The sequence below is a fragment of the Chenopodium quinoa genome, unplaced genomic scaffold (assembly GCF_001683475.1).
Source record: "Chenopodium quinoa cultivar QQ74 unplaced genomic scaffold, ASM168347v1, whole genome shotgun sequence".
Classification (NCBI taxonomy): domain Eukaryota; kingdom Viridiplantae; phylum Streptophyta; class Magnoliopsida; order Caryophyllales; family Amaranthaceae; genus Chenopodium; species Chenopodium quinoa.
The window spans coordinates 2,498,100-2,518,755 of NW_018745177.1; the positions used below are offsets into that span (position 1 = coordinate 2,498,100).

General features: G+C 33.2%; 1 long non-coding RNA gene across 1 annotated transcript; it reads left to right on the forward strand.

Moving 5' to 3' along the window:
* The first annotated feature begins 13,500 nt into the window (after nt 1-13,500).
* On the forward strand, nt 13,501-19,738 carry LOC110710863. The gene is made up of 4 exons (XR_002509214.1): nt 13,501-14,084; nt 19,039-19,289; nt 19,426-19,549; nt 19,641-19,738. It is a non-coding gene; the product is annotated as an uncharacterized LOC110710863 (long non-coding RNA).
* Nucleotides 19,739-20,656: the final 918 nt, after the last annotated feature.

The following is a 20,656-nucleotide window of genomic DNA, read 5'->3' on the forward strand; positions in this document are numbered from 1 at the left end:
CTGAAATTGGAAGGGGAACTCTAACTACCTGAGCTATTCCGTACTCTCTGTATAAGTGATTACTAATTGTAAAGAAGTCAATATTGAAGAATGTAATCAAAGGAATTGAAGATAACGAATATCAGAATATGACTTAGGGCCTGTTCTGATTGACTGAACTCAGCTGAACTGAACTGAACTGAGCTGAACTGAACTGAACTGAACTTATTAATTAGTGATTTTTAACTACGGATTAGTGATCTTTGATTATTTATTGATATTTATTACTATACATATGTGTAATATACAAATGTACATATTAAAATATTTACGAAAAATATACTATATAATTAAAAAATTTATGGAAAATATATTAAAAACTTGAAACCTCTAAACATTTTAAACACATATACTATTTAATTTAAAAATAAAATAGTATTATGACAAAAGAACACAAAACACTTACATGTATCTAACCCATTTAAACAAATTTTAAAAAAAATATTTTTAAAAAAAAAGAAAAGAAAAAAACACGAAAAGCTAACAGACGCAACGGCCCAACAATCCAACACCCTAACCCACTCTCTTTAATGTTTTAATTAATACATGTATCTAACTAGTATCTAACCCCAAATTATTATTACTAGATGTAAGCCCGTGCGATGCACGGTTCTAATAAATTATTTTATTTAATTAAATTTTTGTATATTTATGAAGATCATTCATTAAATATATGGATAAAATTTCTAATATCATAAGATAAATTTTTAATTTTAACACTAAAGTTATCTTTTGTTGCTTTATTAATTTTATGTGACGCTTGAATTTAAAATCTCAAACCTTATTCACTAATTTTGCTTATGTGACAATTTAAATTTTTAATTCATAAAATAAATGACAAATCTAGTTTTTTTAATTGATCAAAATAAGTCCTTTTGCTATGTGTTTATTTAATATACTCGTTCTATTTAAAATGGTAGTCTCATTTATAATTGTTTAACTATTAAAAGTTATGGAAAATTAGTCATATGAGATTTAGTTTTATTCGTCTTAGTCTTTTGACTGTGCATTTATTTATTATACCCGTTCTGTTTAGAATGTTAGTCTCATTTATAATCGTTTAACTATTAAAAATTATGGGAAATTAGTCATATGAGATTTAGTTTTATAATATTTGCTAGGAAAAGATTAAAAATATTTGCGATAAAAAATTTGCATCCATATAGATAATTATTACTTTTTTTTTTGTTTTTATTTTTTTTAAGAGAAGATAATTATTGGTTTTTAAAAATAATTTAAGTTTTAATTATTCTCTATTCGTTGTTTTTACGTATCTGTCAAAATTCTTAAATATTATTCGTCACTTTTGCTTAGGTGGCGAGTAAATTTTTTAATTCTAAAATAAATTATTAATCTAATTTTTCATTGGACAAAATAATACCTTTTCTTATGTGGCGCGCCAAATGCTCCCGAAAAATGCGTAATTTATTTATATAATATTAGATTAGTATTATTATTATTATTATTGTTATTATTATTTATCGATGATGATTATTATTATTATTATTTATTACTTATTGATTATTATTATTATTGTTAATATTATTATTATTATTATTATTATTGTTGTTGTTGTCGTCGTCGTCATTGTAATAAGAGCTTAAAAGAACGAAATTTGGCTTTATATCATTAGCAATATCACAAGACATAAATTAAGAGCTGAACTGAACTGAACTGAGATGAAATGAACTGAATTGAACTGAACTGAATTTCAACGGAAGAAAACAGACCCTTAGATAAAGAGAGTTATAATGATATTACAAAATTGTATTTCACGACCCACCCTTTTTTCAAGCCTTGATAATGTTGGTCTTACACTCTTACCTTTAATCTTGAATTAATGTACAATCATACATAATAATAATAGATTTCTGCATATTATAAAGTTTTTATTGTGTGACTTTTATAGGATCCTTACCTGACAAACCGCCGACTTGACTAGTCATAAACTAACTTCCCTAAACTTTGCCAGATTGTTTGACTAGTGTTTGATTATCATTGTATAATCAACATATTCCTTTGACTACTTTGAGACCCTAAAAATTATTACATCTATAATTATTCAGCTTAATGTAAAGTAATTAATTGACCACTTTCAGTCTGATCTTCAAAAAATAAATACATAAATAAATATAAATAAAAATAAATAAATTGACCGTTTTCGCCCAACAGTTTAATCAGTCATTATTGACTATCATTACACAATCCGATCCATTGACTATAAAGAATCTTACTATGTGAGGGATAACTCAAGTTCACCAATCAAATTAACCAATCAATTTACAACAACGGCAATAAATTTTATGAATAATAAGTTTAGTTGTTTGGGAATAAATTAGTGTTTCGCGGGCGATATACCAAATGTTTTTTCTTTAAAGATCTTGAAAGGCTTATTAGTTTATTGTATTTTATTTGTCAATAAATCATAATACCATGACAACAATAAATTATTTATTTATTTTGGATTATTTTCACTTTTATGATACATTCTATCTAATATGCATGTACTATCTCTGTTAAATATTAGTTGCAACTTTGCCAGATAGAATTCCAAAGTATTTCAAAGTTGTAACTACTCCCTCTGTTCCTAAATGTTTTTTACGTTCTCATTTAGGGTGTTCATTTTTATTCTTTATATTTAGTATCTTTCCTAAATTAGTCATAAATTTTGGACAAAATTACCCTTATTTTATAAATTTTTTTACTCAAAAGTCCTTACTTTTCCATGTGCTATTGTACTTTTTGTAATATTTTAATAGTTTTTCAACACTTATTATTATTTTCTATCTCCTATCTCCTCTAATTTCTTCACTCCACATGCTCAACATTGTATTTTTCAATAAAATTGTACTTTCAATAATTGAAATATTCCAATATACCTCAACTTTATACAATTTCTTAATAACGCGCATAATTCCAAACGTAAAAAACATTTGGGAACAGAGAGAGTAATATTTAACGGAGGTAGTATTTATATATTTTTTTTAGACTTATGAACATGAATTATTTGTAACTAAGATGGTACATAAGTGTTGTCTTTATTAAAAGAGGTCTAGTGTTCAAGTCTCTTTGCATGCATTTCTGACTACTTATGATGTGAAACAGAGATTGTGAATGATGATGTGGTATGATTCTACTGCGAGAATAGATACACGTGGTACTTTGACATTTTTAGAAACTCTTTTTTGATATAAAGTATAGATTTAAAAGTTTGCCTTCTTTTCATTCCAAGCGGGAGCAATGATACATGGCTAAGCCTATTAGGTTAAGGGCTTGTTTGTTTTATCTTGATTACTTTATCTTATTTAAAACGAATATTTTTAATCAAGATAAGTTACTAATTTCTTTTTTTTTTAACTGATGGAAGCATTAAGTTTAGTTGAAGTAGAGGTAGAGGAAATGCCACTCGTTATGGCACGTGGGCGTGCTAGGCTTTTCAGTGGTCAATTCTCGAGTTTAATTAATCGCTCTCAAACTTGAGTAGTTTCTTGGTCAAAATGGACTACTCAACTTCAAACATCTATATCTTTTTTGTTACAAAATTTTTTCAAGTGATTCAATTAAGCGTTGGAGATGAAAGTTGAGTTTAATTAAGAGATTTCCAACAATAGGTCATAAGCCCGAAACAAAGAAATTATGTGCATTTGACGTTTGAGAAGCTAAGTTCATGGTGGTTTGCCTTAAGGCCCCGAGCCTATTCAAGGTTTGCTCAAACATGCATGTTTCAGCCAAGGTAAGTTTCATTGTACGTAGTTTGCCTATACCTACCCATGGTTTGCCCGGACTTTTGGGAATGTTCGCCCAAACCTAGCCATGGTTTGCACAAACTTTAGAAGCAATTATGGGTTACTTTAGCCTTTGTATTTTGCTTGTTTGAACAATTTTATTTTATTTTAAGTTTTATTTAAGTAGGTGTTATGTCACTCTATATATAAGGAGAAGAGAAATCCTTCTATTTGACACATTCATGTCTCTTTTGAACTTTGAATGAGAATTTTCTCTCTCTTTAATATTGGTGATTATTTGCAAATCTATGTGATTTTTCCTCTAATCTTTGCTCTACTTTGTGTTAGACTTGGATTAAACCATTGTTGCATTAAAATTGGTGATTGATATGATAAGAATTTATCTTTGTTATTTGTTTTCTCTCAAATTTTATTTTTAACATATATTGAAGCTTAGATTAAAATTTGGTTTTTCTTGGTTATTTCATATCAATTACACAATAAGGAAATTTTGCCAAAAACTACCATTTGAATGACCACTTTATATATATATATATTGAAAAAACTACCACAAAAACACAAAAGGTTTAAGTAGCACTACCACGTACATTTATTGTTTTCGGCAGTAATCTTCGTTTTGGGGCATATTTTATAAATTTTCCCTCTAAAAAACAAAATTAAGTGACAATATTACTCTACATTAACCCTAATTTGTATAATACACTTCAATTGCCCCTAAATCCCCCATTTTGTAAAGCGCTTAGTTCAAATTTTTGACCACAAACCCTAATTTTAAGATTTAACTGAGAAATTAAATCAACTATAATGCAAAATTAAAGATAATTAACCTATAATTTTATTTGACTATCAAATATCTTGTTTATTATACCATAATTGATTAAAATTTTATAAATTAGGCTCTCTCAGCCGAAAATTCTTTTCGGAAAATTAAATATGATAGTGCTGCTCAAATTTTTGTGACTTTGTGGTAGTTTTTATAAAAGAAAATTTTAAATGGTAGTTGTTCTCAAAAGTGGTCATTTAAATGGCAATTGTTGACAAAGTGTCCAAACAATAAAAACTAATTTGTCTTTGGTTTGTGGCCCAAATTCCAAAATTTAAGCCCATAATTAAATCAATGCATGTTAATTTACAAGGAGACAGTCCCATTTAATCAATTTGATAAACAAAATTAGTTTATCAAATGGTAAAATTGTAAGTAAAACAACATATATGTCCAGTCATCATGACATTTTTATAAATAAATCAACAGTGGGACCTATATTTAATACAAAATTGTTGATTTATTTATAATTTTGCCATTTGATAAACAAATTTTGTTTATCAAAATGATTAACTGGTATTTTCTAATTTACAAGCACATGACAAATTCTAGGAAATTCTAGTTTAGTCATGTGCTAATTGAAAAAATTATGAACCTTTCAAAAATATGACATTGGATAACTCTAGAGACATTTATTGATGGAATTTTCTACACAATTCTATTGGTTTCATGAATCTATCCTCATCAATTTACATATCATCTATAAATATAGGTGTTTGATATCATTTGGGAGCATGAAATTAACTTAGCTACATTTTCCAATGTTCTTCCAAGACCATTGAGAGTTCCATGAGTTTAGAGTTATTTTTTTTTATTTATTATTTCTCCCTAATATATTGAGGTTACTCCTATTTTCATATAGTAGTAGTGCTTGTCATTCATGGTCAAATTTTCCCATGTTAAATTGAGTTTTTATGTTGTTTAATTTATTATTGTTGCCTTTATCTAGTTCTCAATTCCTAACTATTAATTTGCTTCTACTACACATTCACAATCCTCACAGTTTTTGTAAAATAAGATTTTCAGCAATTTTCAGACATAATTCTAATTTATTATATATTAGTTCAGACAAAAATAATGTATATTAAATAATAATATGTGGAAAGAATGTATAGTAATGTAAATAAATTAGAGCCAAAATATGAAAATAAACAAAATGATGATTGGGAAAAAAGGATTAAATCATGTTTTGTGGTTTAAGGTTTTTAGGGAGAAAATAGCCTCAAGATTTTGAAATGGAAGAATGTTCAAAAATATGATTGTGTTTTTAATCCCTTTATTTTTTTCGACAATAAAATGAAGTAGAGATGATAAGTTGACTTTATTACACAAGTTTATGTTATAAAAGTACTATAGAACGCCAATTGTATTTCATTTTTTATCAGTTCTTGCGTTCCATTATCACCTTCATCAAATTAATCTGTAATTAACAGAGATTGATTTCAATTCTCACTTTCTAATAAGAATCGTATTCGAGTAAATATATATCTTCTAGAATTGTTCAACTTGATCCCTAAAATGTATTCATTTCTAAAAAGAGGTGCTAGATCGGACAACCATGATATTATATTATTGAAGAAAGTGGTTATTAGAGTTTGCCGCCACTTCATAAAGTCATGCATTGTATCGTGAAGAAAGTGTTTATTAGTGTGTTAAATCTGTTAGATTTTAGTAAATTATACAAATAATCTATTTATGTAGATAATATTTTGTATATTATTTAATATATATCTTCCTAATTTAACCTATATTAACCTAGAATACTTTGTATATATAATCAGTGGCTGATGTTGAAATTTTTTCTTTCAAGGACTAATAATTACTAGCATAATTGTTAGTTCATTAGTGACTTAATTTATTAATTATCAATACATCACAATTCACCAATTGAAGCCTTGAAAAAAATTATAGATAAATTATCAATTGATAGATATTAGTGAAGAAGTAAAGAACGAGATACCGAAGGCAAAAACGTCTATACTTTCAAGTGAGCAATTTATTAACCACGGCTCAGGTAAGAACCCTCCCAATATAGAAATCCAATTTCTTATATAAGAACCAATCTCAACCCTTTATTAGTTTTGATCTAACCATCTAAAATGATCCTTTACTAATGACATTTCTGTAATTTTGAGGAGTTCATATTTAGAACATTGAAAAAAATTTAGAACATAGAAAAAAAATTTAGAATATAGGAAAAATATTAGAACATAAGCAGAAAAAATTTAGAATATAAGAAAAAAAATTTAACCATAGCAAAAATTTAGAACATAAGAAATATAATAATAGCACAGGAAAAAATTTATAACATAAGCCGAAATAATAATTTAGAACATAGGAAAAAATCTAGAACATAAGCTTAAAAATAAATTTAGAACATAGGAAATAATTTGAAACATAAGTAGAATGAATTTAGAATATAGGAAAAACTTTTAAACAAAAGTAGAAAAAATTTTAGAACATAGGAAAAAGTTTAGAATATAAGGTGTTCTTACATAAGAACTCTTTCTTATGTAAAGAGAGGTTCTTACCATATCTCTCCCCCATATATATATAAATATATATATATATATATGTATATATGAAAATTTGATTCTAATAATCTCACCTTTATCCAATATCCGATTTGTTGTTAATAATCCCACCTTTTGATTATTATCTAATAATCCCACCTTTATAAACAATTTTCTTCTATTGGTCCTCAACCTATTGGCAACCAGTTTTAATAGGTAATATGTCACGTGTTACTTTGTGATTGGTCGAAATAAAAAAATTAAAAAAAAAGCTAAAAAATTAAAAAGAAAAAAGAAAAAATACATCAGCTACCCAAACCCCCACGACACCCCATCCAACTTCCCGCAACTACTGTCCCTTCCCGGCTAACCCCTCCACCCTCTAGCATCCCCACCACCACCGGAATCTTCCCCTCTCCACGATCCACCCAACGACAGCGGCCCCCTTCCCCGGGAAAAAAAATCCATGTCAAACTAAGCACAAGGTATACCAATGATTTGAGGCACCCCTTGTAGCCACATCATATTACCTTTCACCCTTCAAATGTGCAATCCTTTTTTGATAAATCACTTTGAGCCTCGTCTAATGATAGACCTTCCATTTTTCAACCTACATCTACCTAACCTTGGGATGGGATGGTGTGTAACATATGCAACTTAAAAAGCTTGAGTGACTTCAAAATATTAAAATAGAAAAAATAGAAAAATAAATAAATAAAAGTGTACAAAAGGGCAAGTGTTCCAATGTCTTTGATATGAAAATATCTTCGATAAGAACACGTCTCAGATTGCGTCTCTTATCGAGTGCTCGGTATCGTGCCTGAGAAACATGAATGCCAAGTGAGTGATATACCGCATGATTGGGATTGCTCACACTTATAAAAACGAAATAAATGCTAAAGCAAAAGAAAGAGCTAAAAAAGAGTAGAAAACCTCAAGCATGAAAATACAAATATTCAATGGCAACATTGCACACCTTGGGGGCTTATCGAGGGTCTTGAGCTTTTATCCCTTTCTTCTTCAAACCTTTAGCCTAACCACGTTACAACCCTTAAAAAGACCTTTTTGAGGTATACACACACTTGTGCGAGGTTCGGCTAGAGCTATGTTCGGCCTGATTCCTAATGGATACGTAGGCAACCTCACATCGAGGTAAGGCCGTAATAAACATGCATTCATATTCACATTCACACATCATGGTCATATCAAGGGATCTCCTATGCTCATCCCTATCTACTTAGAGCTAGACTTGGGGGCTTGATCCTTACATCATTAGCTTACCTAGCCTAAGAGTCACCACCATTTCACTCTTTTAAAAAATAATATCTTTCCACACACTTAGCCCTTGCGGCCTAACTTTAGTGTCACTTTCACACACTGCACGGATACATGACCAAATTTACTTTCCCTTAGGAACCCTTTGTCATGAAATCTTAACACAACGTTAAAGCATGTATTGTCATATCAAAATCACTCATCAATCATAATCGTTATCGCATCACGAAGTATGAAGTGCTTAGCCTCCGTGCCTAAGTTACCTAAATACTTTCATTATCGAGTCAACTAGGATAGTCTAAGATGTTACAATCCTTGTACTGTGAGAAACAACATTTGACTAAGCTCATTCAACATGCACCTTCAAAAACTTTACTTTGATTCTATTTCGTGTTTTTCTTTTTCGGGAGAAAGTCGGTACCCTCCACAAAAATGACGGAAATTTTTTTCTTTTTTGCATTTTCGAGTCGCACAATTATAATACAATGCACACACGGGTCATGAGTCACACGTGTCATTTCACTTCGAGTTGAGTCAACCTCGAGTCAATCACAGCGAGTCAAGTTTATACCTTGAGTTGTGTCAAGTCAATGAGTCAAGCGACATTAAACCTTAGGTCAACCCTAAAATAATTAAAGAGATTAGCAAAGTCCTATAGCCAAAGATAAATACAGGTGCATCCCAGCGGCAACAAGAGCAGAATAGGGAAGACCCGACTCCAGCGCCAGACGACAATGTCTAGCGTCTGGCAACATATTTCAGCGTTTGGCGACAGAGCTAAATCGCGGCGCCAGAGGCATTGCAGCGACGACAGAACACTCAACCACTCAGAGCAGTTATTTCAACCTCTTTAAGCAATTTCGGGTTCCTTGGTACGCCAGTTAGCCCCTATAAGTAATTTGACATGGTTAAGTAGTCGGCTTGATTACAATCGTAATAGGTGATCGACCTGACGAAAGATCGTCTTACTTAGCTTAAAGCGCCTAAAACATTGGCTCATCGCAAGACACCAATGTACTGGTTCATAAACAGCAGAGACACCGACATTCTGGTTCATAAACAGCAGAGGTACCGACATAATGGTTCACAAGCATTAAAAGCGCCGACATACTGGCATAACGGAAGCAAAGTTCGAGCGAGCTTCTAAAGATCGACAAGCGTAGGTGTTCGGTAATTTTCTTCGGAATGTTATCGCAAAAAATGAGGATAGCCTCAAGCGAGGGTATCTTCGGCAGCGTTCCCTAGCTTGCGGAGAGTTGTCACAAACAACTGGAGGTGATTCAAGCGAAGTTGTCTTCGATCGTGTTCCCTGGCTTACGGAAGATGGTCACAAAATGTTAGAAGGTGGCGTCAAGCGAAGCAATCTTCGATGGGGTTCTCTAGCTTGCAGAAGTCTATCATGGCGGAATTGGAGACAGTTACAAGCGTAGCAGTCTTTAGGTGGCATTCTCTAGCTTGCAGGAGGTCGTCAAAAATACAAAAATACAGAAATACAACAACAAATCGGTTACTTTTAGAGACGTGTGCTCGACGGTGCAAGATACGCGTTTATTAACTCTTTTATCTGTTTAACTAACGCTAGTTTTCAGGTATCGGCGTCACAAGAGTAATTTAGGATCGCAGAACGTTCTAAATCATTCTCCGTCCCTATCAATACTTTGACTTTTGTTTTCGAAACTGGCTTTTCTCCAAACTCATTCAAATTGGGGGCTTCTGTAGACACCCATTTGTGTCTTCCCAAAATCAAACCTGGTGATGAGTACCTTTTACGTTGAATCATAATCTAATGAAGTGAAAGTGTGGAAAGTCTAGTGTTGCGGATAGTTTTAATTTCTTTTCTTTTCACTCTGTTTTTTGAAAACCTATTTTAATAAAAAAATAGCCAATCCAGTTTAGTTTGGTCCATGACAAGGGTCCAATAATAGTGTAGTTGATTCGGGTTCGAAAAGAGCTTTCCAATGATATATTATAAGCCTAATTCCGATGAATAATGAGGAAGCTATGGCCAAATTACTAAACTAGGCCCGATTTGAACCTTATATGCGGCCCATTGATCTAGGGGAGGGCCTAATATGGATTTATCATTCCTAATGCAATTAGGAATGGTTTTAGTCTTCTAGATTCTTCTAGAAGGTTCTTTTCATTCCTAATTCAATTAGCATTGATAAATTAACTTTTGTTGACTTTTTAGAGTTTTAATCAGAATAAAAGAGTGTTTTTGAGGAAAATACGATTTTATCCTCCTGTACGGTTAAATTCTATCTGATTTTAGAAAACGCGTCAAAAACTTGATTAGCGCCTAACACCAGCATTAGCGTCTGGCGCTAGCATTAGCGTCTGACGCTAACTCCGTTTTTTCAAGTCAGAACTCTGGTTCGATTTTCTATCTTTTTGGCTGATTTTCTCTATAAATAGCCTCTTAAAAACTCCGTTTTGAAAGACTAATTCTCATCTACAATCATCAATTCCTTAGTTCTATAAATTCTCTCTCAAAGCTAAAGCTTTCTCTCTCTTTTTTCTAAACCAACTACCCTTTTTACAAAATCCCGCACTCACAAGATCTAGACACACCTAGCCAAGTTCGAAGTTGCCTTCTCCCTAGACGTGAAAGGTTTTAATTTCTGAGGGTTTGGTCCCAAATCTCTCTTTCAATTATTATTTAATTTAATTGTTATTTATCATTTTCCTTGAAGTTACTAACGTGTGTATTTTGTTAATAGAAAGAGGTACGAGGCATCCAAGTAAGTGCTTTAATTGTTTAGTTGATATTATGATGTAGAAATCATGCTTAGATTGTTATTATGATTCCTAGTATCATGTTAGGATGTTTTTCTTAATTTGATGTTTAGGGTGACAACAATAAATTCTTAGTATCATGTTTAGGGGAAAAGGTTATAATATCAAATATGCTTATTATGATTCCTGCGATGTTTCCTATATTCTTTCCTAATATTCATGTTAGTATCGTGCTAGGGCTATATATTTGATCTTTATTGTTTAGTGACATGCTAGGGTTTGTTATTAATCTTGTTAGTATCATGCCAAGGATCTCGCTATTAATATTATGCTTCAACATGATTATGCTTATAATTATTATTATAAATATGATTATTTTATGATGATTATTATTATTATGATTATTATTTTGATTTATTATGTTGCTTGATTATATTTATTATTATTGCTTGATCACACCTTTTATGCATGTTTAAAGGGAATTTGTACTTGTAATCACGCTTAATAAGATAATTAATAATCTTGTTTAGGGTTAATCTGATTATAACTCAAATGATCGCCAATAATAGTTTTATTTGTGCATTAATATTCAACAACATAGATTAAACAGGTTTAGGATAATCCTACTGATTGCATGTTAGTCAGAAAGAGCACAAGAATACGATCAGAATAAAGTAGAGGCCTATTATTAGGGCAGGTTCAATCTCTTTTAGGTTGGATTTGTACCTTCATCCCCGGACTACCAGTCATGGTTCTAGACCTATTGGAGTTGACGATCTCCTGGATCGTTAAGGGGTGTAACCTTCACCTTGTGAACGATTTACAAGTTCCTAAAACTTGTTGGCGACTCTTTTGCTCTAGCTTCCTTCCCTTTGGACGTCACCGTACTTTAGTGTATGATCACAGTGGGGTTTAAGCTAGGGGTAATGCTTGAAATATTCCCTACACCCAGTTATGTGAAAAAAAAACTCGTCTTTGCTTTGTGTTTTGTGAGTTATGTCTGACTCTTTATTGCTCCAGTCTATTTCAACTTTTAAGAATCTTTTCATCCTAAATTAACTCTTCAAATTCATTAATTCCATAATTATTCCCATTAATCTATAATTCCCATAACAATAGTAAATACTTGTATAATACTTTCCATTTTTCTAACTTCTTTTCTAATTTGTCAGTAAATATCATGTCTTTACTAAAAGAAAATAAATTAAGCTTGCAATTTAACAACCCTCTTCAATTCCTCTGTCAATCAGAATGGTTAATTGGTTATGAGGGGTATATTTTCTAATCTCTGAACTGAGTCCAATCGAAAAATTATTTCATGTTTTCCACAATTAAATTACTTTATGTCTCAAATTTCTACAAACACCCAATAATTAGATTACTCATTGTTGTGAATTTGGGGTTACTCGTTCAAAAATCAAAGTTCATCCAATTAAAAGAATTGGTTATGAGGTATGCATAAAGCATAATTTAATTTCAGTTTTTTTTTTGAGATTTGGTATGAGGTGATGTTGCATTTTTAAAAGGTTGAAAGTATGACATTGTATTTTTATTTGGAATTTTAAGAATTGCTAATTGGATTATCAAGTTGTTGTTGTTTCGATCATATTCTCATTGCGAATGTTTGTTGATTTTTGTGTTTTTGGTGCATTATATGTTTTTTTTTATAGACAATTTATTTAATTGCCGCAGTGTTAAAATATCTTTTTAGTTTTTTTTTAAACAAACATAGCCAATATCATTAAGCGGAAGAATACAAATTAGCAAGAATTACAATGGCTTGTGGAAAATTATCAAGCCTTACATAGTCAACATTACCATTTATCTCACCCCTAGCTACTAAGTGAGCAACGATATTACAATTTCGCTTAGCATGAGAGAAAAACAAGTATTAAATCTAGCTCTGTCTAATCAAAAATTATCAAACATAACATTAATGGGAGAAAGACTAGCATCATTTGAGGAGATTGCCTTGATCACGTTGATAGCATCCGATTCAACCTAAATATTACTGTGACCAAATCGTTGTGCAAGAGAGAGTGCATACCGTACTGCTTGCCCTTCAAGAACTGCAGGGGAGAAGATCTCCAATTTCTTTGTCGCTGTTAATATAAGATGGCCATCATCATCTATGAATACTACTCTAAGCCTAGCCACTACTAGAAATAGGCTAAATAGCGACGGATCGGTTCCGACGGACCTATTTTTCCGTCGCAACATTCAAAAATTCCGACGGAATTTTTTCCGTCACAAGTTTTCAACGGATTTCAATTGTTTCGACGGGAAAAGGAATTACGACGGAAAATATTCCGTCGGTAAAACTTGTTTTTTTTTTTTAAAATTACCCAACTTCATTTACCCTAACAAAAAAGGGGGAAATAGTCGTTGCAACTCAGGACCGCTGCACAGAAGAAAGAGAAGGAGAGAGAAAGAGAGAGGGAAAGAGGAAAAGGGGACCACTCATCCGCCCGCCTCCGGTCACGCGTTCACCGCCGTCCGTCACGCATCCGTTGCCGACGAAGACCCACACAACGCCGACTATGTAAGAGAGAAAGAGGACTAGAAGGAGAAAGAAAAAGAGGACGAGAAGGAGAAAGAGAAATACAACGGCGGTTTCCCGTCGAGCCTCCGTTGACGGTGCTTGTTGCCGGCGCCGCGTCTAGGTAAGTTTACAACTTTTTTTTTTGGTTTTCGTTTTTGTTTTGTTTTTTTAATTACTTTCAGATCTGACTTTTAGACCACCACAACCGCAGCCTCCGGCCTCCGCCTCCTCCCTTCCCTCGCTGTGGCTGCTTGTTGTTGTCGGCGCTGCGTCTAGGTCAGTTTCCCCCACTTTTAATATTTTTTTTTGTTTAATAATAAACCCTTATTTATTTAATTTATTTTTTAAATATTTTGTAGGATTTGTACAATTAGATGGTTTAATTGTCAAAAAGAAGTGCAGATCTAAAGGTTAGTCACATTACAAACCCTAATATAACGTATGTATGTTAGTTTGGTTTGGTTTTGTTTAACATAACTTTGTTTCGTTAAGTTTATTCTAATATAATGTGTTTTATTTTAGTTTAGTTACTTTTTTTTTTTTGTAAGTATGTTAGTTTAGCTTAGTTTAGTTTACTTTTTTGTAAGTATGTTAGTTTAGTTTAGTTTATTCTAATATAATGTGGTTTAATTTAGTTTAGTTTTACTAAAGTATATTAGATTAACTTAATATTATGAAACTTTAGTTTAGTTTATTTTAATATAATGTGGTTTAATTTAGTTTAGTTTTACTAAAGTATATTAGATTAGTTTAACATTATGAAACTTTAGGTACGTTTTGTTTGTTTTGTTTTATATGATGTATGTTAGATTACTTTAGTTCATTATAATATAGTTTTGTTTTGTTTAGTTTAATATAATGTTTCTTACTTAAGTTTAATTTTTTATAATGCATGTTACTATATTTAATATTATGATATGTTAGTTTGGTTTGGTTTTGTTTGGTTTGATTTGTTTATATTAATGTTATGGTTTTATGATATGTTTGTTTATGTTAAGTTTAATTATGATATATTTGTATAATTTTTTGTATGTTAGTTTAGTTTTAATATCTTTAAATAAATCATTTGCATAATCACATGTCTAGATACCCGTTCAAGGCATACACATTAGGAGTATGTCTTGAATAGTCCCCGGTTGGGACTGTCCTTGTACGTTTATTCTCACTTAGGTTGTGAATGTATTCCTTTATTTTAATTCTAAGGAAGATCCTTGCTTGTCATTTCTCTACAATGTTCTCTAGGTACATATATAGGTGTTTCTAATAGCCTATATTGTGTACTTGGGGAAATGTAGGGAGATGCTGCCGGATTTTCCATAGAATTGAAATTCTGGCATACATTCACTAGTGAGATTGAACGTACAAGGATGGGTTAGGTTGGAGTGATAAGGACCCTTGGAAATCATTTCTCTTATCATTTGCATTTCCATAACAGTTTGATCTATAATGAATATATATTGTGCTTTATGACTAATGTGATTAATGGCATATGTGTTAGTTGTGTAGAACTTGTAATCATGAAACGAAAAGAACGTAGCTGGATGTACGAAAGGAAGGTTGGGAATTATATTAATCCTGAGTTCTTGAAGGGGGTAGATGAATTCCTTAAATATGTGGAAGATCATCCCGAGAGTAGCAACCCGAATGAAGTTAGGTGTCCATGTTTTAAATGCAAAAACAAAAGTCTTTGGGTCCAGATACGGTCAAACTTCATTTGTATCGCAGCGGTTTTTAACCTAATTACTATGAGTGGATGTGTCATGGGGAAGGGTTTCCAGGAACTCGTAGAAGGCAGTCAAATGAATATCGTGAAATGGTTTTGGATGCCTTTGGTCAGTCTCAAGATCAAGGCCATTCCGAAGAGCCACATGTTTCATACTTTCATTAGAGGAGGAGCCTAATGCACAAGCCAAGCCATTTTTTGATTTGTTAAGGGCTTCTGAACAGCCGTTATACGAAGGGAGTTCATTGTCTGTGTTAGAGATGGCTTCTAGAATCACTAGCCTAAAGTGTGAGTATAATTTGCCGCATAGATGTGTTGATGGATTTGCTTCTTTGGTTAATGAAGAGATTCCTAACAACAACCACATGGCCGAGACATTCAATGAGGTCAAGAAAATTGTTAAGGGGTTAGAGCTGCCCAATGAAAAGATTCATGCATACCCGAAAGGATGTATGTTGTTTTGGAAAGATGATGCTCAATTATCTACATGTAGGGCGTGTGGCAGTGACCGATACAAGAAGACTTCTAAAGGTAGCTTAGTTCCTTTGAATGTTCTTTTTGATTTCCCTATCACACCTAGGTTGCAAATGCTTTTTGCAACTAAAAACATTTATGAGGAAATGACATGGCATGCTAAAAATCCTCGAGTTCAAGGCACAATGGCACACCCTAGCTATAGTGAAGCGTGGAAACACCTAGATAGTTGCTTTCCTGAGTTTGCCTCTGAACCTCATAATGTTCGACTTGGCCTATGTACGGATGGATTTGCTCCACATGGTCAGTTTGGGGGACAGTATTCATGTTGTCCTGTCATTTTGACCCCTTATAACTTGCCTCTGTCAATGTGTATGAAAAGACAGTTCATGTTTCTTTCGTTACTCGTTCCTGGTCCTAAAAACCCTAAGGGCAACTTGGATGTTTACATGCAACCGCTCATACACGAGTTGAAACAGTTGTGGGAAGTTGGGGCAAATACTTACGATATTTCGAGAAAACAAAATTTCAATTTTCGAGCAGCCATCCTATGGACCGTTAGTGACTTCCCGGCTTATGGTATGTTATTTGGTTGGACCACAACCGGTAAGAAGGCTTGTCCATATTGCATGGAGAAAAGCAAAGCATTTTGGCTCAAAAATGGTGGTAAGGTTTCTTGGTTTGATTGCCATCGTCAATTCCTTCCGACAAATCATCCTTTTCGAAATAGTAAAAATGCATTTTGTAAAAACAAAGTTGAAAAAGGTTCACCACCTCACATCATTTCAGGAGAGGAACTTTGGGAATGTGTGAAAAACCTCCCGAAAGCAACAGATGGCCCCGAGGCACTGAAACGTCTCAAGAATGCAAAAAAAAGGGTGGTTCAAGCAAAGCACTCTATGGGACCTTCCATATTGGAAACATCTGCTTGTTCGTCACAACTTAGATGTCATGCACGTTGAAAAAAACTTTTTTGATCAGTTGATTCACATTATAATGGACGTGAAAAAGCTATCTCGTGACACGCCATCAGCTCGGAATGACATTGCTAAATACTGTAAACGGCCCCAGCTACATCTTCAAGAGGATGATAGAGGAAAAGAATTCATGCCAAAGGCTCCATTTGCTCTTGACAAGGCTCAGAGAAAGGTTTTGTGTGAGTGGGTCAAACAGTTGCGGTTTCCTGATGGTTACGCTTCCAATTTGAGTCGATGCCTTGATTTGCAATCAGGTAAGTTACATGGAATGAAAAGTCATGATTATCACGTGTTCATGGAGAGGTTGTTGCCCACTGCTTTGAGATAATTGCTCCCTACCCATATATGGAATGCAGTTACAAAGATAAGCCAATTCTTTCGCGATTTATGTTGCTACACAATTACAGTTAGCGACATGGAGCGATTGGAAAAAAACATAGCTGAGATCCTGTGCAAGCTTGAGAAGGTTTTCCCCCCATCTTTCTTCAAATCCATGGAGCATTTACCAATTCATTTTCCATATGAGTGCAATTTATGTGGACCTTTTCAATATCGGTGGATGTATCCTTTCAAAAGGTAAATCAAAGGTCCTTTCTCAACTCTTACTTTCATCTCTTTCATTGCTTTTCGTTACTTATACTTCTACGGCTACATAAACATAATTACAGGTTCCTTAATCACCTGAAATGAAAAATTGGTAATAAGGCTCGTGTTGAAGGTTCCATATGCAACGCTTATCTCACTGAAGAGATATCAAACTTCTGCTCCAATTACTTTCAGCCCTCAGTTGACACAAAAACACGAGATCTAGGTCGAAATGTGAATGCTGATGTGGAATCCCCGGCTGACAACGATGAAATCCCAGAGCTGTTCACGGTGGATAAGGGTCGTGTGTCAAATTTGGGTAAAACTCGGTATTTAGATGACAAGGAACTCGAACGTGCTCATTTGTTCGTTTTAAGAAATACCGGCATTCTTGGTGAATACGAAAGGTATATATGTTTAGGATAAACTTTTGAAAATCCCATAAATTTAATATAATTGCTGCAATGATTAAACATGTGTCATTAATCTATTAGGCAGTTTGAGGACTACATTCTTAGTACTCTAACTTATTTACGTCGAGAAGATGTCATGGAAAAATGCGAAACTGAATTCTCTGATTGGTTTCATCACAAGGTGATAATACTTTTCGAACATTGCATATCGATTAATTTGTGATAATATAATATAATATATTTCATTTCAATTAGTGTGACATTTGTATTCGTAACGGTTATAGGTGAGAGAACAAAAACCAAGTTCCAATGTGTTGCGAGCATTGTCTATGAGGCCTTTCAAGCGTGTTCGAACTTGGAATCAGATATTTGTCGCTGGCTTTAATTTCCACACACAGTCTTATGGCAAACACAAATCTACGATTAATTACGGGGTGTGTGTCTCAAGTGAGGACGGTGGAGAGTAATTTGGCATTTTAAACGAAATAATTGAACTTGTCTACACCGGTCCCGAAAAAGAGTACAAGACTATTTTGTTTAGTTGTAGTTGGATGGATTGTGGTAAAGGAATGAACATTCATGAACAATACAAGCTTGTCGAAGTAAATCATACTAAGAAGTATCCCAAGTATGATCCATTTGTCTTATCTTACCAAGTGTCTCAAGTGTATTATGCATCTTACCCTAGCCTTAAACGTGATCAGGTTCAATGGTGGGCTGTATTTAGAACTCAAGCAAGGTCGGTGATTGATGCTCTGGTGGATTTAGAGTTTTTGCAGGGTCCTTCACCACAAGTACATGCAACGCTTTGTCCACCAAATGACATTCCAGACTATGAACTTGATAGTGATGATGATGATGACGATGGCTTTATTATCTCAAGCGATGAAGAAGAAGAAGAAAGCATTGGCTCCAGTGTTAGTGACGAAGAAGAGGACATCGATGTATTTTTAGATGACACTAGTGATAGTAATAATGATAGTGATAATGATAGTGGTAGTAGTGATAAGAGTAATGAAGAGGAGAATATGTAGTTACACCTTAACTATTGTCTTCGAATGTTTAGTTTTTAATGACTACTCGGACTTGTAATATTGCATTACATTTTTTGTCTCATTTTATTATTTTAATGTCTTATGGATCTAATTTATGAATTTACAATGTGCGATCATGGTACTAACAACTTTTTCAGGTGGTCATCATGGGAGGAGGAAATAAAGGAGAAACGTCCAAGAGGAGAAAGACTAAGGGGAAATCTCAGGTTGTACGTGTTGACGAGGATGGAGTCAATGGAGGAAGAGGAGGCACATGATTTGGGGGCCTCTTAAGAAATCTTCAATCGGAGACAGATTCCTATGTACAAGGGCAATAGGAGCAACAGGAACAGGAGCTACAGGACTCGCATCCTAATGACTTGCTAGAGTTGGACCCTTCCACACTTTGGTGCGTATGTATTTGTATAATGAAATATCCTTAAATTCGTATTTACTTTGATAAAGTGAATTTGTATTACTTTAACCATGTTTTGTTCACTTTTTGTTGATTATCTACTTACATGAATGTCTATCCTTTATTATAGGTTTGATGATATCCCGGTGAAGAATGTGCTCTCCGACTCGCTAACCGGCTACTATGTTGAGCCTTGGAGGAATTATGGAGAGGTTGATGAAGATTCGAGAGAGCACTTTTGGAACTTGTTCAACGTATGATAACTTTAACCTAACATAATACATGTTTTATAAAGTATATTGATGGAGTTGAATTTTGTAATAAAGACATTTTCTTGATTTGCAGAAAAAATTCAAGTGGGCACCTGAGTTAAACAACCAAGTGAAGGACACTTTCGAAGAAAAGTTTGCAAATCGCCTACGTGACACGTTCTACAACATCACACACAGGCTTAATGTTCGCAGACCAAGATGGCTTAATAAGGATGTCCATGAAGGCATGATGCGAATTGTTGCCACCGATCCAGATTATAAGAAGCGGTCGGAACAAAACAAGAAGAACCGAAGAGGCGGATCCATGGAAAATGTCGTTGAACCGACCCAATTTCAAGGTTCAATGTCATCTGTACAACATGCTAAAAGGATGGAAAGGTTCCTACAATATGTCTAGTAGCAATTAAGTCATTTGTCTATTAATGAATTTTGGTGGGCTAACATGTTTTCATTGATTTTCTGCATATATATATAAAGGCTGCAAAAAACCAAGGCCATTTACCAAATGCCCATGATCTTTTCTTGAAGACACACTTCAAGGAAGTTCCTGGAAAAGGCCAAGTGGCTGCCAACAACAAAGCAAAAAGGATTGCAGTAAACACTTATTATATGAGTTGATATATGGCAAATTAGCAAAGTAGAACTCATTATATGCTTATTTGGATGATTTTGGATAAGTTAGGGTTGATATTTGACATATGTGCTTATTTCTCTTAATTTCTATCCTTAGGCACTTAAAAGCAATTGATATTGGAATGTTAGAAGAAAGAACGAGTCCATTTACTTGAAAACATAGAAAATAGGCATGGTTTTAGCAATATAGCCCAAATTTGGATGATTTTGGATGAGTTAAGGTCGAAAATTGACATATGTGCTTATTTCTCTTAATTTCTATCCTTAGGCACTAAAAAGAAATTAATATTGGAATGTTAGAAGAAAGCACGAGTCCATTTTCTTGAAAACATAGAAAATAGGCATGGTTTTAGCCATATAGGCCAAATTTGGATGAGTTTGGGTCGAAAATTGACATATGTGCTTATTTCTCTTAATTTCTATCCTTAGGCACCTAAAATAAATGGATATTGGAAT